At 39.4% G+C, this 27,243-nt stretch overlaps 1 protein-coding gene across 14 annotated transcripts in view; it reads left to right on the plus strand.

Moving 5' to 3' along the window:
- The window catches only part of LOC138021713 (gamma-aminobutyric acid type B receptor subunit 1-like), an 87,040-nt gene that overhangs the window by 9,374 nt on the left and 50,423 nt on the right, over positions 1–27,243 (plus strand). For 2 of the 14 annotated variants that reach the window (XM_068868696.1, XM_068868681.1), the window contains exons 2-4: positions 3,971–4,055; positions 17,555–17,631; positions 23,787–23,854. The gene's annotated coding sequence lies outside the window, so the exon portion shown is untranslated. Of the gene's footprint in view, positions 1–3,970; positions 4,056–6,610; positions 6,711–11,802; positions 12,230–14,580; positions 15,700–17,554; positions 17,632–23,786; positions 23,971–27,243 lie in introns of those variants that run through there. The other 12 variants (XM_068868687.1, XM_068868698.1, XM_068868688.1 and 9 more) reach the window with 10 other exon arrangements.

Raw genomic sequence — 27,243 nt, forward strand, 5'->3', positions numbered from 1 at the left:
TTCGAGTGTCAAGTTGAGTATTGAGTTTTAAATTTCAACCGTGCTTAAGGCCTGAAACGGTCGAGTGAAGTGGTAATTCGTATGGAAAATTGTAAAGAGATCATTCACCAGGAAATGAATTAAATATACCATAAAGATTCATTACACCTTGCGTGTTAGCAGCAGCTATCAAGTAGACGAGTTAGAGTAACATAATTTTCATGCGTTTATGACAAGCAGCAGCCCACAGTTTCGCTGTTGGAGGGACTATGCAGAAACGCTCCGCTGTCGCACTACTGTTGGAACCCGCGTTTTTTTTGGTGGGAGGCTGCATGCTGCAACCCGTGTTTTTTTTTGGCGGGAAGTTGCATGGCCAGCGTACGTTATTGACACAAGCAAAATATTTTCCAAGTCAACCAAAAACGAGCTAAATCCCGAGCTAAGTATCTCTTAAATATGTTGGACAACGAGGAAACGGAAGAGGAACTGAACAGAGAACAAAAAATAAACAATAAAAAAAATAACGAAAAAGTAAGGAGCCGAAGAGTAAGCGATGCTCAACGTTAAAGAGAGCGACTGAGAGCAAAAGGGTGACAAAAAATGAGAGACCTGACGAGCAGAGGAAGAAAGAGCAAGCTGAAAACGGCAAAAAGATCAAGTAAGAGCATGGGATAATAGACTAATTTATAACGATGAGCAGGACGACTGGTCATCTGGTAAGCAGACTAATTATATTATACAGCTAGAAGTTGCTATGAGCAAGTGAATTGCTAGTTTTGGTTTGTTTCATTGAACACAGGAGAAAATAATTTAGGAAGCCCAGTGTGATGGCTTGATTGATAGCTGAGAAGCTGTATGGAAATGTAACGGGAATTATTCTTTACATTCAGAGGAAATATTCACATATTAAACTTATTTATTAAGTTCATGACCAATGCATGAAAACTGTGAAAGCATTTTGCATCGAGTCCACAAGAAATGCGTTCGACAAAAGATTGTGGTATCCGAAGGAAAAAGTGTTTTGTGAACATTTGATAGAAACTGGAACTTTGAACCTGGAACGTCTACACGGAATGTCTTAAGAAAAAAAAAACATGCTATTCCTTAGCATCAAGAGAAAATGAGGGGACAGAGGGTGAGGCTCCCGGTACAGCCCTTGGGATATGCCATGTCCACGAAAGTTATTTTTAGACGAGCGGAAGTCCGAGACGTCCGCATGCAGGCCAACCTCGGTCTGATGTTTGAAAGAAAATAAATATCCATCAGCCTTTCACGTGCGCCGCCATTTTCTTTTTTCACTAAGGACCTGAAAGCGAGGCAAGACTGCATGCGGACGTCCCGGAAGACAGACTTCCGCTCGTCTTAAAATAACTTTCGTGGACATGACATATCCCGGCCAACGCCCTGAGCCTCCCTCTCTGTCCCCCCATTTTCTCTTCTTAGCATTTGATAAGCTTTCCAAAACATAGGCACGCATGGCGTACATGTTGGTAGTGCAGTAGGCTTGTATTGAGTAGTAAGATTGCATTTTTACCTATTTGAATGAATTCAATATTCTATGTGATAACCAATACGGGTTTAGGAAAAATCATTCAACTTCTCTGGATCTCATTGACTTGTACGACAAAATTTCTTCCGCTCTCGATTCCAAGGAAGATGCAGTTGGGTATTTTTAGATCTGCCTAAAGCATTTGATACGGTAAACCATAGTATTCTTTTCGAAAAACTAGAGCACTACTGATTTCGAGGTTTGGCATTCGGTTAGATTAAGAGTTACTTTTCCCAGAGATATCAATATGTGGAATTCAACGGTAAAAGATCCACCCGCAGCAAGATATGCTATGGTGTCCCGCAAGGCTCAAATCTTGGCCCTCTATTCATTTTCTTCTTATGTACGTCAATAATTTGCATAAGGTTTCTCAGACTGGTTTGCGGCCAACAAACTTTCTTTGAATTGGACTAAAACCAAGTTCATGGTATTTAGACTGTGGCAAAAAAAAACTCTCGATGGGCAAAAATGAGATAACATGAGTCTCGGGAACTCTCTTTCTCGATGTCCTTCTGGATGAATGTCTCTCTTGGAAGTCTCATATATTCCAGGTACCACATAAAATATTTGAGTCGATTGGTATAATATTTAAATCCAGTTTCTTTCTTTCTAAAGTTTCTCTTCGTACCCTATACGACTCTATGATCCTGGATCCCCAAACCAATAGTATAGATACGGTGCCTGAAATAGTAGTCTTAAGATGGCTCAAACCAGTTTCAACACTTGAAAGAAACGTTCCTATTAGAAGGATTGACACTAAAACACTTTACCACTTAACAGCAATCTTATGGTACCATATCAAACATCAATTATTTCTGAAAAAGATATGGTCATTTTTGTGACGTAAAAGGTTACCGTGGCAACAGAGAAACCTTGCAAAAACACCACATAGCGACATAGCTTCAGCTGCTCTTATCTCAAAAACGAAGTCGTCGGTGACCCGCATTTTTTGTTCAGTCTAAAATGTAATCAGCATGCCAGAATGAAACTTTCTGCGAAGTCTAAAAAAATTATTTGCAGAGGATTCAGAGCCACCTTAAATAATTTAAAATTTAAGGTAGCTCTGAATACGCTGTACAGACTTGTTTTAAACTTTACAGAAAGTTTCATCTTGGCCTGCTGATCACTGATGTGCAATAAAGAATTGGGGTCACCCAGTTCGTTTTTCAGATTTGAGCAACTGAAGGCAAAATATAGGGTGTTTTTGCAGGGTTTTCTTGTGGCCACAAAAATGACTGGATCTTGTTCAGCAATAACTGATGTTTCACATGGTACCATAACAATGCTGTTACATGATAATGTATTGTAGTGTCAATCCTTCAAATAACAAAATCTCTTGAAAGTGTTGAAACTGATTTGAGCCACCTTAACAAGGATAATAAGCAGGTCATGCTCATACAGATACTATTTCAGTAAGGAACTCTACTTGCTTAAATTACAAGACATTTGCCTATTTCAGTCTGGTCAATTTATGTATTCTTTTTGCAATTCACTAATCTTCCTTCAAAATTTGATACTCTATTTTCCTTGAATAATCGTACCCACAGCGGTAAAATCAGGAACGCACTTTCTTTTTGCTTACCATATTGCTTACCATATTGCAGAACAAATATACGTCAATTTTCTGTTTTATTTCAAGGCCAAAAGTTTTTTAATAATCTAAGTTCAGATATCACTAGTTATTCATCTCTTGCAACTTTCAAAAATAAGCTAAAGCAATTCTTTATTACAAACTATTCAATCATAAAAGAAAATTAATGTTTATATATATTTTTTATTTACTTTTAATTTAAAATTGGCTCTCGACCTCCTCCCCTGGGCCTCCTCCCTCTTGCTTTTTTGTTACGATCACTGATTTCATATCAGCCACTTGCTTTCATTTAGGTTTCCTCGCCACTTTTTCTTTTTATCATGTAAACTTATATTTTTGTAATGGATGTAGTGTGGCAAAATGAATAAACGAAATGAAATTGAGTTTCACACTTACGCGATCATCAGACAGACTTTACTGATAAATCGCGATCGCAATTATTTAATGATGGCTTTGATGATGATCGCGTAAGCTCTGCGAACGCAACGAGCACTCTACGGCAAGGATAGACTATACTCAAGATTTATAAACGAAATGAAATTCTGAGGCAAAACAATTGCATGGAAGTCCTCTTCTATCCTTATCCTATGCGGGATTCTTCAGTTTGCACTTAAATCAAGGGAACAGCAGGGGGTTTAGAATCAATTTGTTGATCACCTTCCCATAGGGAAGATATCTGTTTACAAATGTTCATTGTTTATGTTATTCAAATGTGCCAACCACAGGAAGGAAAAACCCTTTGTTTCGACAGCCAATGAAGCTGTGGTTGGCACATTCATGGCAATAGGTGACGACATCTTCGCTATAGCTAACACTTTAATTGGCGTTGTCTTTTATTATATTGTCACCAGCCAATCTGTTGGTCCAGAGAGCCTTGAGCAATAAAGTTTCAAGTCGTCCATCGCTGTTGATCACGTTGATGCATTACTTTTCCAGGTGAGGCTTTAGGTTTGACTTTTTTTAAAAAAAAGTATTTTTGTTGAGGAGGTACTTTACCTTCTGCATCGTTTTGGTTGTTTCATTCCCTTGATATATTCTTCTATCGCTTCATTTGAAGACGAGCTAAGCTTCTTGCAATTTTTGTCCATGTTCATGTTTTTAGAAGCGTAAACATGTGAACAACACAGGGACGGACATGACTTGCGCTGAATTCTTTTACGGCGTCTATGGTGAAGCTAGAATAATAAATGGAAGAAAATGTTGTCCACCTATCCCTTTTTGAATATAGGAGCATCAGGCTTCACGTAAAACTCGATCTGAACAGGAAATCATCATTATCTCTAGAGACAGGAATCCTTATTCGCACAATGGGCCACAGCGAGAATCAAACATGTAATGATTCCTGGTAACAGTTTGATGCTTTTGATCCAAAACATATTCGATATCATACACTGAGTTACACTGACATAACAAACATAGTCGATATCATACACTGAGTTACACTGACATTGATCTAAGCCATGCTATTTAATGATTTGTGGCTGAGTTTCAACTGAGTCTTCGATATTTTTAGATAAACCGTTCCAAGATTTTTCCTTAAAATTATTTCCACAACCAAAAAATTGAACAATTCCGGCGTCTGATACAATATTACTGACCCCCAAGGGCGGGGGGGGGGGTGGGGGGTGGGATGTTTGCTATTAATGAACTAATAAGGATGCGCCGCTGGATGGGGTGGAATTTTCACGACTGGATTGACTATAATGGCGTTGCATTTTCAACAGAGTTCCCGACAGAGTTACTAGAATGGGATCTCAAATTGTCGGGATTTTGCGGGTAAGAAAACCCTGGCTAGTGGGATTTATTCAAAAAATGGAAAGATTCGCGGTAAAAAAAGTTGTTACAGAAAGAACTGTGGCGCTGTTGATTTAATATTTACTGGTCGCATTACATTCCGTTTTGAAATTACAATTAAAAGGCTATATGTAAGGTTTATGCATAAACCGAAAGTGACTAAGTTGGGATTGCTAAAATTACATTTACCCAAAAGTGACTAAGATGGGGTTTGTAATTGGCCATGAAACAGACTTTAAAGGGGTAGGCGTCCTGAGAGGCCAGCGGTACATACCCAGCTAAAATTGACCCAAGTAACCCCCGCCCCCCTCCCCGTAGACTAACTGGCATACACGAGCAACAAGCTAAAACACCACTCGAATACATACGAGTAACATACGAGTACACACGAGTACGTACAAGTAACATACGAGTAACATACGAGTAACATACGAGTACCGTACGAGTAACATGTAACATATCTCGTGAAAAGTGTTGTTAACCAAGCCGTAAATTGAAAGCTAAAATGTCAAAAGAGAGTTCAGGCCTAATCACTGAAACGAGCGCTTAGGCTTACGTATGTTACTCGTATGTTACTCGTATGTATTCGTATGTACTCGTATGCTACTCGTATCTACTTGTGTAGTGTTTTAGTCACAATCGGAAGCTGTGTGTTGTTTTCTAGGAAACAGACGCGATCGTGATTAAAACACCACACGAGTACATACGAGTAACATACGAGTGCATACGAGTACATACGAGTACATACGAGTAACACACGAGTACATACGAGTAACATACGAGAACACACGAGTACATACGAGTAACCGTGATACGAGTACCAGGAGCCCTGAGGGCTCCTGACGAGTACACACGACTAAATATGGTAATATACAGGTTATATACGAATGCATTAGTTACATACGAATGGATAGGAGCAATAAGCATGAAATGTACCGTTTTTCTCTTTACGTTTCATTTTTACATGTGCGTGGTTCATGTCTTGCATACACACGCGAGCGCGCGCAAGTGCCACACGCGAGCGTACCACACACATGCGCCACACATGTGTACCAGACACAAAGACCAAAAATATAGTCCAAAGTACAGCTTCGAGGAGAAACGGTGACTGAGCACGAAGGTGTGAGACCAATGACAGGCGGCCCAAGCCCATGATGCGAGTAGTTTGCCGCCGACATCTACTATTATATAACGACCGACTTTGATTACGCGAAACGTGACTCTCGCCATGCAGCATATGGAGGTGTTGTGTTAAAACGGTTTGAATTTTTGAAAGTTTGTATGGGGAAAAACGGTAATCGACATTTCAGCCTAAATTTTGATATTTTTGCAATAAAAATATGACTCACCTCAATGTCTTGTTGTCTTTTCTACTGTCATCTCGCTTCTCAGCTTAATCGGAAGCTCTTTAAGCGAGTTATCGCTTTTTGGTTGTCCTCTCCTAAGAGAACACGTTTCGCTTAATCAAACTCGGTCGTTTTTTAATAATAGATGTCGGCGGCAAACTACTCGCATCGTGGGCTTGGGCCACTTGTGAACCAATCGGCATTGGTGAGTAAATTGATGTGTAAATTATTTTAAAATCAATTTTAAGGCATGAAGCACGCAATATCGATTTTGATTAAAGCAAAGGCAGATGCTATTTGATCCAAAGAATTATTTTAATTTATTTATTCGAGGTAAAAGCGTTAACTTATGGTTCACAACCAATATCAGAAAGAATCATCAAAGAACGAAACGACTTAGGGACACCTCAGAGGCATGGCAACTCGCTCGTAGTTCGTGAAGTGTCGCCAGGTAGGATAATGGTTGTGTTACTTTCAGTATTTTGAGCACAATATGCTGTTCTTCGTCAAATTAAACCCGGAATTCTCAACTTAACTTTTAGGGGAGGCCAAGGCAACTTTAGCATTGCCTTTATTTTTGTTAGCTTTGAAGAAAAAGGCTATTATCGTGTCGTTTTGGTAGGACAGCTAAGTTTTGACTGCCGCTCGTACTGCGGGCGCAGCCGCCGTATTCAAGGCGCACATGTGAAAATGGTACATGTCATGTTTATTAGCCTCATGTCATCGTATGTTTCTCCTTTGCGTATATAAACTGTATATTACCATATTTAGTAGTGTGTACTCGTATGTTAGTCGTTGGTACTCGTATGTTACAGAAATTGATTTTATCAGACGAGTTGATAAAGGGCGAATTACCCGCACTGTGAAAGGTTTGGAAAGCTTTCACGGTGGTAATTCGACCTTTATCAACTCGTTTGATAAAATCAATTCCTGTTTCAATCTCCCACCGACGCAGTACCGCAGTTTCTTTAGAAACTAAAATTTTGTTTACTCGTATGTTAGTCGTATGTACTCGTATGTACTCGTTTGGTTTTTCAGTCACCATCAACAACAGACGCCGCAATTCGCACCGCCAACAAGGTGGACTTGCGATCTGTAGGTTTAAGGCGCTGATACACTGTGAAACTTTTCGTGCATGCAACTTGTCTCGCAATGTTTTGGCGACATTGTGGCGGTACAAATTGCATGAAACATTTCACAGTGTAACATACCCAGCAACGGCCAAAATCGTTGCGAAACAAGTTGCAAGAGCCGTTGCCGAAGGTAGAATTAAGTTCTAATTTCGTGCGACTTGTCTCGCAACGATTTTGACCGTTGCAGGGTATGTTAAACTGTTGAATGTTTGGTGCAACTTGTCCCCCCACAGTGTCACCAAAACATTGCGAGACAAGTTGCACGAAACATTTCACAGGAGCGCGTGAAGAACTGTGATACTCGACCGATATATTCCCTTTGGTAATCACAGTTGATAAGAAGAAATGCCGACCATTTCAAGTTGCTCAGTTATGCATTTCTAAAATCCAAATACGAGTTTCTTGTCAAATACACGAATCAAAATTAAAAACACAAACATTGCATAAAGCTAGGTTGCCTTCGGGTCGATTGAAATTCACTCGCGTTCATACGATTTCCTATATTAAAGTGATGAATTGTCAGGATTCGGTTAAATGACTATTCTGATTGAAGAAAGGCAGGCATTACGATCCATATGGCGTCTACGAAAGGCACTTGCTTCTCGGACTTTTGGCTAAGATTAAGTGTCACTGTCAGACCATTGAATACACCCTTATACTTTTTTCTGGATCTTATGAGGCTAGGACTACATGGTTAACCCCGTTACCGGCTCACGAGGGCGTTTTAGATTACTTCGGCCTATTTTATCTCAACGCTCCGGGCAACTTTCGTTCACAGTGGGGGATTGTGCGGTAGTCAAGAATTTTTGCGGCTAAAAACCTTGGTCACGCGAATTTATTGAACCTTTTTATGGTCGTTTCGCCTTGACCTGCACTTTTGTGCTTTCACAACTATAACTCAACAAAATATTTGCTGTCGAGTACGTGCCTTCAACCCACCACGACGTTTACACAAGCATATTTATCGAACCTTTCTTTACCGGCGTTTCGCAAAGAATATTGCTTTAAACACCAATTAATCGGCGAGTTTTTGCCTTCAACTACCCTGGTCCCAAAGGTTTTTTCTTGAGCGGCGAAAAGACGACTCACGAAGCGGCGAGAAGAGGAAAACCTCTGGTTACCTTGAACTTGAACCTCACTTTCATGCACACGCCAGGTTCAGAATCTGACCCTCAGGCTAGGATTGATTGATATTTTTGCAAACGCGAAAATTAATATGATTGTTTCGTTTGATTGGTAATACCTATGGGACCCGTGATTGCTTAGTTGCCATTGGAGCCTTTGTTAATTAATTTGACACGTTTGACAGCTGGCGTGTACGTGAAAGCGTAGATTCAAGTCCAAGGTAACCAGAGATTTTCCTCTTCTCGCCGCTTCGGGACGGACTTCGCGGCTCTCTCGCGGCTCAGAAGAACTTCTGGGACCACGTTGTGCTAAATTTATCTCCCTAGAACCGTGGATTGGACTTGACATCTATTGGATTTTGCACTACGCTTATCGTACATGACGTATATATTAGGATTGACTTTGATTATTTGTAAACCCTAAGATTTACTACAAAAACCAATTGGAAAACCTTTTAGAAAAAAAAAAGTGGTCGATAGACCACATGTAAAAAAAGTGTTTCTTTTCCTACCCTTCTGCCTTGCGTCCAAAGCGATTGTCGAACGCGCTTTACTAATCCGAGATTACTACCAGTTCACGTAACAGTTATTTATACAACCTAACGCCTTACAGTTTCTTGAAAGGCGATGGTTTCTAGTGAAATACAGTGGAGTACAGTATCTCAAAGTGACATTTTGTAGCTTACAGCACTTAACACGTACTACTAAAGAAAATACAAAATACGCGATGAGTACATTCTACCAGTAATGATTACGGGTGTGAAACATGGGCGTTGAACAACGCTATGACAGAGAAGCTTGCGGTCGCACAGCGAAATATGGAAAGTATAATGCTGAGCATTATCCTTCGAGACCGAAAGCGAAACACCTGGATTCGACAAGAAACTGGTGTACGTGACATCGTCAATGCTATCAGGATGGCAAAGCATAGATGGGCAGGTCACATAGCACGGCTATCAGATAATAGATGGACCATGAGAGCAACGGAGTGGACCCCAAGAGATTGGACCAGAAAACAGGGCCGTCCAAAAACACGCTAGAGAGATGATCTCACCAGACAGCTTGGACCTGCATGGTCGAGATTGGCTAAGGACGGATATCTATGGGATCATTCCAGGGAGGGGTTCCTCCGTCAGGAGGACATCGAATGATGATCACATTTATTTGAACTTACTATATTAATAAAAGACAATGAAGTAGTGGAATCCAAGCTCTGCTGTTGTCTCTTTTGTTGCCATTCATTCTGAAACGAGGAGGTTTGGGAACATAACTTTCTATCAACGTGAAGTAATAGTTGTAGAAAATAGTTGTAATAGTTGGCCACCCAACAAACTTTCACATTTGACAACCTAGGTGTAATTACTTCAACTCAACAACTCATACAACGGTGCTTAAATTACAACCGTACGAACTTTGCAGGGAGGCATGACTGTCAGTGAAATTCGCACACCCTGATTGACGGATAATTTGTAAAAAAACTTTGTTAGGTGGCTACGGTAAGGCGCGTCCCACTGTAAATAAACGAGTTTTTACCTTTCAAATGGGCGTCGAAGCAACAAAATTACTCCAACAGTGGCGCAGACAAGTTCATATCTCGTCATTTTCAAACACTCAAAACTATTTTTATTGTAAAATTCCAAAATGTTTATTCAATACCAAAGCTAAACAGTTCTGTACTTATTTTGCGTTTGCCGCAAGTGGCGACCACCCTTCAAATTTTTTTTAAGGTGGTACACTAATAATCACATCCTGTGATTTTCCATTGACTATGCCATCTATTTCATAAGCTAGTTTTTTTGAAACTCGGTGTTGTGTGTCATTTGCGATTTTCCGCCATTCCTCCTTTTACGATTTTGGGCGATTTCCTGCCATTTCCCGTTTTAGGATTTTCCGTCATTCCACCCTTCCATCATTCCATGTTTTAGGGTCATTGCTTTAGCAATTCTCTATCCATGAGGCTCTGCACGTGTAACGCCTTGTCCTTTGTGGCCGATCCATTTTATGATGACGAAGGAAGAAACAATAATAACATAATCTAGTTTCTCACAATGTACATGTGGTATTATTGTAACAAAACGACGTTTGAAGCTGACACCAATGAGAATTAGTTGCACAGGATGTGTGACGACTATAAGCCGTGGGACCAGTCTCACAACCGCTCCTGTTAATCAACGCTGTGACACGCTAGAGAACCCACCGCACTGTTCCTGAACATTGATGCTTCTCTCAGAGAATTGTAAACCGCCATGAAACTCAGTTAACTGTATGTTATACGTGCGGTATACAAATACACTACCATTACGTAACATGAAGAACACGGCACCAGTCCCAAAACTCCTTGCGTACAACCTTCGAGTTTGGGGAAATTTAAGACGGACAAAACAGTCCGAAAATTGGCACTTATCTTCGAGTTATGGAAAATCGCTTATATCATTGACAACACGTTGTCGTATCTTCTGTCTTTTCAGAAACTTATTTTGGCACATTAATGCTCCCCTAATTAATTAGCGCTATGTTAACGAAATACTACTTCCAGTAACTTAATCAGCCTTCATGGCACGGAGATGTCGAATCAATAAACGTTTAACAGTTCAATTGTAAATATTGGCAAACTTTCAATAAAGGGGTCACAGTATACACATTGTAAGCCTGTGTAAACAAGCTCATACGTTAGAGAACTGGAATTTGTGCTTCTGAAGGAAATGAACGTTTAAGAGAATGAAAGAAAATTACCGGAGGAAAAACGAATGCCTTTTTAACACCCCATTGACGCTCATACCTTAAACAGAGAAGAAAAACATGTACATACAATTCATTATTTCCAAAATTAATGAAATTCAATGTCTTGAATTTTTATTCTTCACCAGTCATTGCACCTATTTAATTCCCTTGCCGCATTGCCTTTGCTCATATTTCGCTTGTCGAACTTTCATACTTCAATTTAAGACAATGGATTGACGTTGTTTCCGATTGCCAAATTATTCAATGACACTTAAATAAAAAAGGAAATTTCTCCCTCACAACTTGATTGTCCCCTTTCAGTTCAAACTGAGGTTGATTTCTTTTATTTGAAGAACGGTTATTTAACTATTGAATTGTGCATTGAAATTGTGCAAATATCCTGCCGGTGGATTTGGTCGGAAATACAATATTCTTTCGAAGATGCTTACTTGTTTTGTGAGCTGATGACTAAAAACTTCAAAATTCAGCGCTAGCCTTTTTTAAACATCATAAGTTAAAGTACCGATAAGTAACTAAAAGAGTCAGTAACTCACCAGAATCATGATTGGGACCGCGAAAGCCTTTTATTCTTTCATGATTACTTACATACACTAACAAAAATGTAGACGTATTTCGCAAGCTAAAACGTTTAAGTTCAGGTTTTACGACCTTCGAGTTGCAGGTACCAAAATACTGAGTTGTAGAATTTCCATTTGATTATTTATTCAAATAACATTTTTCACCAAACGTAAATTAGTTTCTTCCCTAAAGTTTTGAGAGCACAACATTAGCATACGCCACCGACCTCGTCGACGAAGAAATTAAACGAGGTTAAGGCTCCGCCTTCTGAATATAGGAGGTACCGTGGACATCACAGTGACATCATTTCTTCGTAACGTTTAACTGTGTTGTTGAAGGAAAGCAGGGTTTGACGCTGGGCATCAAGAAGCTCCTCGAAGATCTCCGGTTTACCGAACGCTTTGAAGTGTCAGGTACTGTTTATGTATTGATTAAAGGTTTCATCATTTACTCATTCTTTTGCGGGCCTTTCAGATAAAAAAAAAGAACGAATCTCGTCAGTTTTTTAGACCCCTCTCTATTTAATATGATGAAATCTGGAGTATCTGTCTGAAAATGGAGCCTTCGGGTTACCTTCTATTTCGGTCGGCCTGTCGTCTTTTCTTGTATACTCTATATGAGATTCTTGCCTTATTTGAAGTGTTAATGTTCCCTAATATATTATACTAGAAATGTTGCTTGCAAGAAAGGAAAAATTATTTGACGAGGAAAGAATATTTTTGATCTTGTTAATGTTGTTTATCCTAAGGCAAACCGAATATCAGCCATAATGATTTTCAGACAAGAAAGGAAGCCGCTAAACTTAGCTACAGTGGTTTTTTTTTTGTAACAATGAACGATTTCCATTCACTGTAAAAGCAGAAAAAGAAAAATTAGTGTTCGAAAGTTCCGGGTACGATTTGTCGGCCGGTTTTGTCGGGCCGATAAATCGTACCGTGTAAATTGTGTAAAACGTGTAATTTTTCCTCAAAAGATATTCCAGTCCGCCATTTTGAACTGTTAATTTTTTGAGTATTTATGCTCGTTACCCACTTGCATACCCTTTGATTGACATGGTGGTTTCTCTTGGATTGTAGGCCCGACTTAAAAAATCTGTTGCACTGCAACAGACTTTTTTAATCGGACCTATTTTCATTTCCATGAATTGGGCGTTCATTGGCTGTCAAATACACGCAAGATTTGCGCTCCGACGCCGTCAGACCGATAAGTCGTACCGTGTAAACCCGCCTTAATGAGGCTTCTGTGAGTCCGACACGTTCAGCGGTACGTGATTCTGCGGTAACTCCATGCTTACCGGTAAATTGAAACACTTTGTTTTGCGTCGGCTTTTGCATTCCATATAGCAGAAGAGCAATATATGAGGCCTCTAAAATATTTTCGTTCGGGTAAACTTTAAAACATCGAAGGAACATGAACAATGTTATCTTGGTCGTAAGACTAAAATTTAGATTGAAATACTACTTGCCTCAGTTGTAAGGTGCTAATTGGAATTTTTCCAAAAGAGCCAGAGATAAACTTAGAGGCCTTGTAGTCTATGACCAAAGGAGAATTTTGTAAATTTACTTATTGTTATTTTTACACCTTTTTTTATTACTTTTCATGATATAGTTTTCTTATTTAAAACTGGCATTATTTTAATCACGCCTTCAACAAAATGTTTTTAATTTCCATTTCGTACTAAAATAGTTTATATTTCTTCACAAAACAACATCGTCAATATGCTGCTGGAAACATGGATCGCAATTTTCCAAAGATCTCCTCAACGCTTTGAAACAATCCGACCCTTAAATGAAGGTTGAGAACGAGAAAATCGGAGAGGAACTGGCACAAGCTTGTAGTCGTTCTCGTTGACAGCTGCATATTTCTTCCATTGTTTTTCCCACGCACTGTTTTAGCTGCTTATTGTTTCAGCTTCCCATCAAAATAGTCATGGAAGTATATGGGCACCGTTTAAGGTTCTTAAGCTAACTTTATTCTGTGAGATGAATCTAACTCTTGATTGGCAGCACCTCAGGGAAAATGAGCAGAATTTTCTAAATATGGTTTATTTTCAGCTGCTTGGTGTTAGTTTAAACGAAGATCACTTTCAGTGACAGATGGTGGCGTTTTGGGAACAGTCTTGAATTTTTTTTCTCTCCTTTTTATTAGAACATTATTCTGCATATAACAACACGCAGATAGTTCGCAAATGTTCAGTTACCAAGTTACGGTGTAAATTTGTAAACACTTATAAATTTGCGGCGAAACTAGATTTTAGAGCTTGGTGGAAACCAGTGGCCGGTTAGACTCAACTGATAATCACCATAAAGAAAGACGATTAACAACAGGTCTGCTTTCAATATAACTCACCATCGATTAGTATATCAATATTGAGACATGACATCGAGGCCGCTTTTGAAGCAACTGCGCTCTAATATGCCTTAAGCCCCATTTACACGAGCAATTTTTCCTTGACAAGTCCACTTGTCAAGGAAAACTTGCCGACTGTACACACTAGCAAGTTTTCCTTGACAAGTTTTCCTTGACAAGTTTTCCTTGGTAGTGTAAATGAAAAATATGACAAGTTTTCCTTGTCACATTTTCCTTGTTGTCCATCTACACGAGCAAATTTCAGACTTGACAAATTTCCTTGTCAAGGAAAAGCTAGCATGCCAGATTTTCCTTGACAAGGAAAATTTGTCCACTATTCCCCATCTACACGAGCAATTTTCCTTGTCAAGGAAAACTTGTCAAGGAAAAATTGCTCGTGTAAATGGGGCTTTAAAAATTACGACTCAGGGAAAACTAGACTGAGCTTTGGCATAGGTTTCAGTTTAGGATTCTAATTTCGAACGGATACCACTATGTGAGGAACAGTTTGGTGTTGGAGGAAAGATTAGTTTTCGGAATTCCGGCTTACAAGGATAGCTGGAAGCCGTAGAATTATTCCTAAATATTGGTATATTTCGCTATTTTTCTATCCGAGCACAAAATCAATTCTTATTGCCGAATCGAATTTCTTTGAGTACCTTTGATGTGAGCATCCCTTAGAGCTTTATTCTGAGCTAAGTAATTGTTTTGAGTGAATTTTATTTGGTCGAGACATTTTTCGTGCACACTTGGTTGTGTACAAGCCGTTTTGCGTAAAGGTAGAATGCAGTTAGCGATCGCGCAGTAAAGAGAATGGATCATCACTGTCAGGCACTAAATTTACCACTTGTGCTATACTTTCGTTCGATCACTTTATTTTCAGATTTCTTACACATGTGATTCCTTTCAAATCCTTTGCGCTTGAATTTTAGCTCATAATGAGTGATTGCTTCCTGTAATAGACCGAGAAGAGAGCGGTTTTGAAGCAACCGTTCTCAAAGCACATTTACGGCTCGCTATATTCCAATCGCAGTTCTTTTTTAACTTAATTATCGTTGATCCATGAACAAAACGTCCTTCCTTGAGTTGAAAGTACGTGGGAAATTTCTCAGTCTTGCTCATCATTCGGAAGAGAACGTGAAAATGTGCATAGTGTTAATTTTTTCCTTTTGACTTAATAAATCCTTTATTCCTTTAGATGATTTTCTTTTTTTATCCTTTACATGCAAATTTTTTGCCGTGCTTATTGTCTTAAAACAGATGTTGCTGTCAATTACGACAATGACATGGCAATGTAAAGTTCGGCTAAATACATATATGCAGAATGAACCATCAGAAAAAGTGATTATGAAAACAAAGCTATTAGGATCAGTTCTTCCGCTGACGAGTTTCCTTCTTCTGAAACTTTGAATCATCTCGTAGTGCGCCACAACCAGTGTCCAAATTACGATAAACAGCATTTGAAAGCAAAATCTGCCCTTCTGCACACTATCGTGTTCGCCGTTTTCAGTTTTAGGGACGAAAAGACCATTTTGTAAGTACTGTACTTAACACTGTCTTTTTCATTTTCTTTGGTTGCTGCCGGACTTTCTTGTGTAATGATTCGCTCAATGAAGGAAACTGTTTCTGCAACTCTCCTAAAAGTGCTGACACTCCAATTCGTCTTATCCAAGATGGCTAACAGGTGTAAATGATTAATGGAATTGCTATAAATGAGTTTTTGAACGGAAGCAACCTATATTCTATTCGATAGAAAGGGTTTTTTTGTACGAAAGCCCGAATCCACATCTATATCACTTGCTTTTCAGTCCTTTTTTTCATAACTAAGATGTTTTCTTTACAAATTTATTTGGGTCCTCTAAAATAAAATATTAATTTGAGTAAGCAAAGACTCAAACCTTCCTAAATGACGAATAACTTAAACGTCAAGAAAAATCAGGTTTAGTATTGACTCAGGTCTACATGAAGAAAGATACTCTAAATTAAAAGCCTGACCGAAATTTGGAGCTGAAGTTGTTAGGATGATTAAAGCACGTCGATGAAAATATAATGAAATCGTTAAGCATCATGCAGAGTTGCACATCTTTCAACATGGTTGTGCGACACAATTTATACTGAGAGACTTTCCCCTTAGGCGTTATGTTATTTGCTGTATTTTAGCATAAACCTATTAGTAGGACGGTTAACCTTCTTATCAAAGGGGTTTAATCACACTTTCCTGGTGAAACAGTGGGATCTACTCCAGCCCAATTTTCAAGAAAGAGTCAAGTATGTTACAAATACAGCCTGATGGCTTTAACCGGCACAAAAAAGATAACATCATTTAACTTCCAAAATTGCCAATCTTCAGGAAACACTCTAACCCATATCATGTTGTCTTGACAAGTTACCACGAATTCCCCTGTCAGATGGCTTAAGTCCTTCTCGATATAGTCACGTTTTTATTGCGTAATCGTAATAACTACAAATTCAGATTCATAAATTCCCATTCATAAATGTGACGACGACAACAACAACAAGAACATTGTTTACCCTTAGATATACAAGAAAGAAATTTGCAGGTATTGCAGTTAAATAAAGAAAAGAGACATTGCCGGGCTTCCTAAAAAAACTACTACATAAAATAGATTACATTATGATTTGTGTTTCCATTTGACTCAGCGAAATGTGCTGCTGAATTGCCCGGCTGACTGTTTTACCATTGGTTAAGTTTAAGTGACAAATTTTACAGATGTTTTGCCTTTGGTCTCAACTTTTTCACCGTCATGCAGCTTCTATTGTTATTGCTATTGGTATTGCAATTATCGTTATTATTGTCATTATGACCGAAACAAAAGTATCTTGAGTTTTTTTGGGCCTTTTTTGTGACTGCTCAAAGTTTCTGAATTCTCTCAAATTCTTTCCGCAAGTCCGAGTTTCATATATATGTATATTTATAAGAGGTTCGGAGGGAATGATTGATAAATCTGGCTTAGGCCCCGTTTATATTGAGAAAAGTTGTCCTGGTTAAAAGGGTCACCAGCCTCCCCGATAATTAAGAGCATGCGCGAGCGCTGTCTTCCCAGTCTCTCCGCGTGATCGAAACTGAGACGGGCAGCTCTTCGCTCGGGGAAAGGGTCAGTTCTTTTCTTATATAAACGCTCGCTAAAGTTGACTCGGCTGGAAAGGTGACCTTCTTACCCGGGCCAACTTTTCTCCATATAAACGGGCCCTTAGCCCATTGAATAATGATGCGTGAACAGGGACCGCGCAGGGGGTGCCACTTTTTTGGCTGATTAAATCACTATTTTAAAAATTAACTTCACTTTTGGCAGTTTTAGATCCATTTCTGGCCATTTCGGAAGACTTCAGTTTCAAATTTTCCCATCTTCACTTGATTCTCTCCGCAGTTCAAATATATATGGATTTCATGTATTAACTTTCGTCAATGATGAGTGAAGTTGGAATATACTTTACGCGTAGTCAGGTGATTATACTTCAGAACAGTCGCCTCACATAACAATGTGTAAACATCTTAATAATATACATGAAAAAAATATTCGATTCTGATTGGGTGAGAGCAGTGCAGTTCAAGTGTAACACAGTGCAAAAAATGTAATACACCAGTGTAAAAAGTGTTATACCAGTGCAAATTACACATCGAAATTCTGGATCATGATTGGCTAATAAACAATAGGGTTTGGTCAGATTAAGGTGATTCCTCACTATTGCAATGCGCATCCTGTACTGCGCATACGGTGTGTCAATATTTACAAATTGGTCAAATTCATAACATTGTAAATATGGCGTAAGTCGATCATACACGCTGAAACAGTTGTCAAAATACGCGAGAGAAGTTGTGAATGACCATAATTCTTTGCGAATAAACGTGCGCATTCCGGGAACATGGGGAATTTTGTTGTTTCGATCTACGATAATCGAGATAGACAGGTACGATGGTGGTTTACTCTTAAACGAGCACGGTGACCTATATTTTTTATTTCATAATTTTGGTGTAAATTAGGTAAAATTATCGGAAGGAAAAAAAGATATAGCTAAAAACGTACACAAAGCCCCTTAACCAGGGATGTAAATTATGATCTTGAAAACAACGACTCCAGAAACGTATTGAGTCGACATCGTTCTAAGTTGAGTGATTTTGCCATTAACTATATAAGACAGTGTTCTAAATACTCTAGACTTTCTACCTATATGGTACTTTAAAAACCCTCTCGTTTAGCTACCGCAAACTGAGCCGATGAAATAACGTGCGTGATTAGTATCAGTAAAGGCATCAACGGGGTAAGATTGGCCCATTTAAGCAAGCACGGTGACATATCTTTTTTATTGTAGTTTTCAAAACAGGGATTAGTAGGGAACATTCAGGGAAAGTTTCAAGAAAATCGTTCGACAACTTTTTTCCCGAGGAATCACCTTAACCATCTCATTTTTTCATGTATATTATTAATAGGTAATCGCATGATTTTTCTCATGCAATTTGGAATAAATAAGCACTTGTACATTTTTTCAAAGACTACACTGAATTGGTCGTCTTTGAAAAAAATTACTCGTGCTTATTCATTCCAAATTGCACTCGAAATCATGTGATTACCTAAGTATACTTATTTCGCTCTAAAACTCAAATAATAACAGCGCATTAAAAGCGAACTTGCATGATTGAGGGTGCATTCGATTGACCCTATTCCGGAATAAGAATACGTGGAGTGATGATTTAAAACCGTATGTTTGTCGTTTTGAAGCAACAAGGACAATAAAGATATGTTTAAAATAGCATTTTTGCGGGTTTTTGACAATTTTAATGTGAATCTCCGTAAAAGCGAAGTTATTTCTAACTTCTATTCCATGTATTCCTATTCCGGAATACGGTCATTTGAACGCGCCCTAAAATAACATCAGCCCATAAGGCATTGCGCCGAGTCACTCCCGTCGTCATTTTATTTCGCTCTAAACGAAGATGGCAACGACCTCACGTGGTGAAGAAAATCCTCCTGTTGGTGATGCCATCCTGTCTCAAGAGGCTGAAGCAACTCGCGAGAAAGGTAACACGCATCCTGTTTCTCTAGTTCAGCAAATTTTTAAAGACCCAGAGGGGATAAATTTGCTTCAACAAGCACTTCGTCCATCCAACGAAGATGGGGTCTATGCCGGAGCGCTCAAGGCTCCCACGAATGACGAAACATACGCCCCGGCGACTAAAAGGCCGAAAGGGGCTGCTTGCCTCTCAGACGAGGTAGTTATTATCGAGCCCAGTGTTTCAGACCCGGGGGCTTCTCAGCCGGCAGGGGATGACGAGGAAGACGATAAACTCTGTCATATTGCACGCTGGCAAGCAAGTGAAGAACTATCTGCATTCTTAGGAACTTTACACAGGCCGTTGTCTGCCTTTTAGAGAAAAGCAATTACTAGAAAGTACCCTCGTCCAAATGTTGATTCTGGTTACACACCCATCTAACCTAACCTATAACTATCTTCCAAGTCTCTTGCCCGGCATTAAAACTGTCGACAAGACCAATAAATTTTTACAAGACCGTGTGTTGGACACACTGGGCCTTGGTAGCTATGTTATTTGAACATATTTACGGCTTCCTTGTTTAATCAAAACCAATCGAAAATGTGCTCCTCAGGTATGAGCAGATGAAGGATCTTGATGCAATCATATCTGATGCTATACGTCTGCAGGGCAATGCCTCTGCACTAGTGCCGAAGGAGAGACGCAAGGCTGTCCTTAACAAGAATAATTCTAAGGGATCTCGGTCATCCCTTGCATTGGAAGAGTTTCCACACGCTGGCAAAGATTTGATTGGAGATCGATTTGAGGCCAGAATTAAGACCAGATCAGAAACAGCAAAAACTCTGCTTCCAGCTGCTTCTGTGGGGAATAGTTCACGACCTGCTGTTTTTTCAAGGCCGCACCACCCCTTTTAAAAGATTAGGGATCTACTGGGGTGTTGCCAGTTGTGGCTCATTCAGGGGCAGAGCAAGGAATACCAGAGGGACCCTGCATCAAATCCCAGCAGCCACACAGACGAAAGATTACTTCCAGGTATAATGTTACATCTAAATCCATTAGTATTAAGTCGCCTTCTCCTTGTATGAAACATTGCTTTTCAAACTGGGCTGTAATAAGCAACGATCCTTGGGTTTTGGAAACTGTTCATGGATATCACATGGATTTCTTGGATACTCCACATTAATTTATCTATTCCCCTAACGTTTTCTCGCTCAAACAAGGACCCAGACAAAATCAGAAAAGTAAGGAAAGAATGTCAGAACTTGATAGACTACCCTCGAGTATTGGTGAGGGAACTGGCCATGTTGCTTGGTCACCTTACCTCTACAATTCAAGCTGTCTTTCCAGGACCCCTTCCACTTCCGCCACTTACAAAGCGAGAAAAACAGGGGTTTCAGACACTCTCAAACTTAAGGATCCTCAACTCCACTTTCCCCTCATGCCAAAGAGGAGTTGGTTTGGTGGAGGGACAACCTGCTTGGAATGCGAAAGCCCTCGTTTCGGGTTCTCCAGACTTGATAATAGAGACGGATGCTTCTCGACAAGGGTGGGGGACATTTTGCAACGGGATGCCCATTGGGGGGGGGGGGGGGGGTAAGTGGTCTCAGGGGGGGACTCTTTTGCACATAAATTGCCTCTAATTCCCGGCTGGAGCATTTGCTGTGAAGACCTTTGTGAAAGGCAAAGCTCAAATGAGAGTCCGTCTGTTGATGGACAATAGGGACCTTAAGCAAGGACGACGAGGACGGCTACGAGAACGCCGCAAATTTGCATATTTAGTGGACAAAAACAATAGCTTTGCACGCCCAGCACGTGCGTTTTACATTTTGATACATTTCTTTGCCGTTCTCGTCTTGACTACGACGTGAAATGATCAAATTTGAGGTCATGTGGAGGACGAGAGCACATGATGACGAATTTTCAATTTTCTCTCTGAATATCCACACCGTTCTCATCAATTTTATTGTTGGGTTGTGCATTCACACTTTCCAAGCCGAACGACATGGAGTAATCGTAAAATTATTACAGTAACGGGAAATAATATTTTTAGACAACGTTCTCGTAGTCGTCGTCGTCGTGCTTGCTTAAGGTCCCTAATATATCAGCCGTCCATTACATAAACAAGATGGGGGGCACGAAATCTCCAGTTCTGGCCCGTTTGGCACTAAATCTATGGGACTGATTGGTGTCTTCATCACAAAATCCTAATCAAAGCACGGTCCTTACCAGGGGTACTAAACATTCGGGCAGACAGAGAGTCCAGAGTATTTTTAGTCCAACACGACAGGAAACTGGACCCATTGATTTTTACAAAACTAAATAATCTTATGATCTGAGACCTCCCCTACCTAGCTATTCTGGGGCCTGGGATGTCAATCTTGTTGTTTCATTTATTCACAGTTCAGGGACCAATGAGTCTCTATCTCTTAAGGCTTTATCCCAGAAGCTATCTTTCCTCCTGGCTCTTACTGCGATGAAACGAGTATCTGAAATAGTTTCTCATGCATGACTTTAGGTACAGGCGCTATATCCCTGAAGGGGTCACCTTTCACCTCCCAGATTTAAGAAAGAAATCAAGGGTGGGCCAGAATTTGAAAGCTTCGTTTCATGCTAGTTTTCAGGCAAATTCAAACCTTTGTGTGGTAAAGTGGTTTTGTATCTGTTTGAGGCCCCCCTGTGGAAAAAAAAGTTTGAAAGAGTATGAACATTGCACCTCCGAATTTCGTCCTTTGGACTAATCGAAACCAGAAACCCATAAGGGTTGAAACGTGTAACGCGCTTTCACAGTTTCCGAATATTCAGTGCGAACTGATTGGTTGAATGTTTCAGAGCTAAGTACCATATTTGGAAACCCCTCGCTCTTGTTGTTCCAAATATGGTACTTAGGCAATTGAATATTCAGAAGCTTGTTTCCCAGCACACAAGGGGCCGTTACACGTTTCAACCCTTATGGGTTTCTGTCGAAACCCAACAAGCTTTTATGGTCATACATTCGTCCTCACAAACCCATTACAGGTGCTTCACGCCGCGCACCGGTGGCTCAGTTGGTTGAGCACCGGGCTGCTGTGCGGGAGGTCGTGAGTTCGACTCCGGCCGGACCAACACTCAGGGTCTTAAAATAACTGAGGAGAAAGTGCTGCCTTTGTAATTACATCCGCAAATGGTTGAGACTTTCAAGTCTTCTCGGATAAAGACTATAAACCGTAGGCCCAGTCTCACAACCCTTCCATTACTTCCCATAGTAGGTGGTGGAAGGACATTATCTCTCGGGCAGGTATTGATATAAGTATCTTTAAAGCGCAATCTGTAAGAGGAGCTTCCTATTCAGCTGCCTGTGATCTGGGCGTTTCTCTGCAGGATATTTTAGATCTTGCTGATTGGTGACTGACTCCACGTTCAGACCTTTTTATTACCAGCTTAGACACAATACTAGCGTTGCAAGGACTGTACACATGGGCAAACCTCGCCGAGCCAATGCGCATGACCCACTTTAAAACCACATTGTTATATGAGGCGACTGTTCTGAAGTATAATCGCAGATTATGCCAGGGCCGCTTGCGGCCTGCTGTATAAGATGGATTATACGAAGATAAAGGAGACGAATATATCAATATGCGTCCCTCCCTTCTCTCCCTTCTCTGCCAACGTGTGCCTTGGGTCATTTTCATTTTAGGTATTGTTTATGTTTTTAATTCATTGTCCTCTTCTTTTATTTGCAGGTTTTTCTGGTTACCGAATCATTCTGTTGGTTGCTGTGTTCTCGCTATGTTCAAGTTAGAATACTTTTCCCGCTGTCATCTCTCTTGTTGACGCTCAATAAAATGGCGACGGGAGTGACTCGACACAATACCTTATGGGTTAATGTTGTTTTAATCTTGCTAATTATGAAAGTTTGCTTTTAATGCGAAGTAATTATTTGAGTTTTAGAGCGAGAAATAAAGATGGTTACACATTGTTATATTAGTCTCCTTTATCTTCGTACAATCCATCTTATTATTCAACACATTGTGACAATGTGCAAATATGCCGGGCCATAGCGCGCTCAATATTCGTCATGCCTACTCATTTTAACCAACTCAGCCTACGGCCTCGTCGGCTAATATTATCAGGCGATATTCCGCGCGATTTCTCAGGATAATTGTTAATTATACTGCAGGCCGCAAGCGGCCCTGGCATAATCTGTGATTTTCTAATGCAAACATGTGCAAAATGATGGGTTCTTTGGAAGTGAACATGACTGGTTTTTCACCCCTGAAATTCGATAATTTTTTCTTTCCGTCACATTGGTTAAATTAGCATTGCAGGGTAACGTGACAAACTGATAATGAAAAAAAAACCGACTTTGCAAATGTCATTAATTTGTATGACATGTCAGTGCAAGATATCGCGACCCTCATTAATATTTGTTGTGGTAGTCAAAGGTGAAAGCTTTGCTTTTTATCTTCCTGTACATGGCATGAAAAAGAGTAGTCTCAATAGCGACTATTTGGTCAGCAATTTTAATTATACGCAGCTACAAGCGTATTTATCAAATAAAGCTAACAAATTTACGTTTTGTGAATTAGTGTCAAGAGTTAGGTACTAAATGCTTTCCGTTCCCTTCATTCAAGGCAACATTGAAGTCAAATTCAAGGCGAGATGAAAGATTAAGGTCACAATAGCCAAAGTTCTGCTGATCGTAAGTTTGAAAATCCTTCTATCAGAGTTAAAAATGGTGAATTAATCTCTTGGAATATGCCGAAATCAATTACGGCAGTGGGGAATATATAGATGTGTGCGCTTTTCAGATCGCAGGTTTGTAAATGACATAAATATTTATGTTGCAATCTTAAAAATCGGGCAGGGTGAAAAAGGTCTGAAAATATGTACTTGTACTTGGGGTGGCCAGCGATCAGACGTCCTGTTTTTTCTCGAGAAGATGGAAAAACGACGATTCATACAATTTCTTAACGAGTCGTTCGCCTGTTGCCACAATGTGGATTTTATTTTGATTGGTTAGAAAACAAAAAGAGAGTAGGCTTGGTTAGAATTGCAAATCATACTCCAGGTGAAACATGGTTCAACATCCGAAACCATTACGGCTCCCAAAGTGGATTTGACCAGAATGTTTATCGCTTCTTTTACTTCGTCTCTTCATTTTTTTTTTAACCCTGGCTGGACGAGGATTGGGAGTGCATCTAAAAAATACGGGAAGGTTGTGGTTCGCACACTTGCCGAATCGTTACTTCGATCTTGTTTTTAATTTAAAAAAACGGAAAGTTTTTTAAAAATTGATGATAGACTTGCTACCACAAAATTAATGTTTATTCCAATACATTTTGTCACCTTCTGTAAGGTAAAGGAATCAGGCTAAAGTTCTACCGTTTATTTTTATCGATTTCTTGATGGTTAGTCATTTTTACCGATGACAGAAATTGCTTGACTCGCGATAAAATGTTTTTTTGATAGATGAGCGACATATGTGTCGTGAAATAAATGTATCAGTCGTTTTTCTTCTCGCGAAAATCGTTGCGAGAATATAAAAGAAAGGCGCTTAAACAGAGGCAGATTACACTTGAGGAAGTCGTTAGCTTTTTTGAGGAGCGGTAAAAAACTAATGCATGGTTGTGTAAACTTAAACGAAAAATGGCGAAACCTGTTTGATCGCTGTGTCTCGAAAACTGCTTGATTTGAATATCGATATTTACCACTGAGCCACTGTAGAAGAAAGGTACGACTAAAACGTAACTTCGTTGTTTGGTACAACTTAAGAAAACTTCCCCTATAATTTACCCGGAAAGATATGCTAATATTTCATGAAAACTTTCTGTGTTGGCATATTTGCCTATGCAGAAGCGAATGTGTGCTGAACGACACTGTATGTTAAACTTCAATGCAAATCGTCGTTTTTTTCCTCAAATAATAATGTTTTCCAATACTGATTAACTTGTAAAACGAAATTGTGAAAACGTATTTCATAAGACAACTTTTAACACACGACCCCATAAGCTTTATAGCTTTAAACATTATCGTGTTTAAATAAAGGTATATCTATTTATCTATCTATCTATCTATCTATCTATCTAACTGGCAGAGGCGGATCTAGGAGGAAGCTCAAGGAGGTCCTGACCTCCCACCACCACAAACATTACAACTGTTGGTTTTTCACTACTTCTTTTGAACCAAAATTCTTGCAAGGACGGGATCGCGTTTTGCTGTTCAACTGGCTGATTTTTTTCTTTTCTAATTTCTTACTCAAACATTTTCTTGAGGGCAAACATTGTACTGTTGCATGGTAAACAACGGAGGAATCCGGCTCCAAGCTTTACTATATGGAAATAACTTTATTTAGAATCTCAAGGACATAGAAGTTTTTCAGCCTCTAGTGAAATGCGTTGATGGAAAATAGCATGCAGTGGAGGTGAAAATTTAATTGACAGATTGTTGAAATAGTTACTTTACATTAGATGACATATTGTCATATTTGGACAGCGAGTTTGCATTTTGTATTTAACGATGCCATTTTAATCCATTTGCTTCAATCAATTCGAGACATTCTTTGCTTGGTTGAGTGTAATTTCCCTGGTGAATGGTTTGCTATACTCACCTCCTTTGATTTATCTTGTTAATCGGTTTTGTTTGCACATTTTGCAAGGCATGTGTATGATTTATTTCATGTCAGCCTGCCAGCTTTATCATCACAAGAATACAATCCCATGTCAAAGCAAAATTTTATATATCAATACAAGTCAATTTGTCAAATGTGAGGGTCATATGCAGGGTATGCTATTTCGGTCATGGTTGCATGTAATTAAGACCAGTTCTAGTTTATTCTCGTTTCTTTGATTTACTCTTAGAACGCGGTCAAAAAAGACTGTTCGAAGTGTTTTTGTATTTTTTTTTTCATAACCTACGTGATTACAGAATCAGTCTTGGATTATTAAGTGATAGAGCGACTTTAAAACGACCTTGAAAAATAAACGTAAAAACAAAGCGTAAACAAAAATGCAAGACGTTTAATTAATCAGCTTATCGAACAAACACAAATGAGCGCGAATTTTCATTGGCTTGGTGGATCCAAACAACGTCCTCTCTCCATGGAGCTTTTGGAAAGCGATCGGCATTTCGCTTTGACGTCATTTAAGTTAGCCAGTAATGTGATTGGGCAATCAACTGTTTACTGCCCATATTAGGAGTTTCCTTGGCGGGAATAAGGAGAAGCTTTGTTTTAATCTTGCCAAACATTGGTCCGTGAAACAAATTTTTGAACACTTTCTCAAGTTCATACGAAAGTCTCTCTAAGGTGGTTATATACATCTTGTTCGATAGTTTAACATATAATACGCGCGGATATTTTGCGAGTTGCGTGGTATTTTTCCGAGCCCCGCAGTGGCGAGGAAAAATACGAGCAATCAGCAACATGTCCTCGAGTATTATATGTTGAACCATGGAATAAGAGATTTATTATTCCACCTCAAGAAACGGTATTATTTTGCTTCAATTTTATTTGGCAAGAGTGTTTGAAAAAAATGCACCAAAATCAGGGCGCGTGCGACAGCGCAAAAAGCGAGCCAAATGTCCTTTATTTGATTGGATAAACGAAATGAAGAGTGACAAGATATGACAAGCTAAATTCTCAAGCTTTGCATCGTGATGAAAACAATTTCTTTTCTTGAAAAAATCCCGTTCCGCCCTTATTTGCTCTGTTCTAAACCGGTCAAACCGGGACACTACAGTGTATTACCGTCTCATATTTTGCGCGTTCTCTTGACCAAATATGGTAAAAAGGCGTAATAGTGGAATAATAACTTACTGTATTGGTTTCATGGATGTGTCGGGTTGTAACCCAGCCGTATTCATTTACCGCGAAGCTAATATAGTATACTAGAATAACAGAAGGATATAAAATTGCTGTGGTTTGTATGTTCGCAATAGAACGAAGACTGTAATATTACTGGGTAAAAATAAGGGAATTTGCGGCGAAGGGTAATTCTATTGCGCAACTTTTAAATATCTGTTTGCTTGTCTAAAACACGAACTATTTAGGAGCTTCCAGTATCTAAACTGTAAAACCGGCCGTCGGTGCCA

Source organism: Montipora capricornis, chromosome 10 (genome assembly GCF_036669925.1).
Source record: "Montipora capricornis isolate CH-2021 chromosome 10, ASM3666992v2, whole genome shotgun sequence".
Classification (NCBI taxonomy): Eukaryota; Metazoa; Cnidaria; class Anthozoa; order Scleractinia; family Acroporidae; genus Montipora; species Montipora capricornis.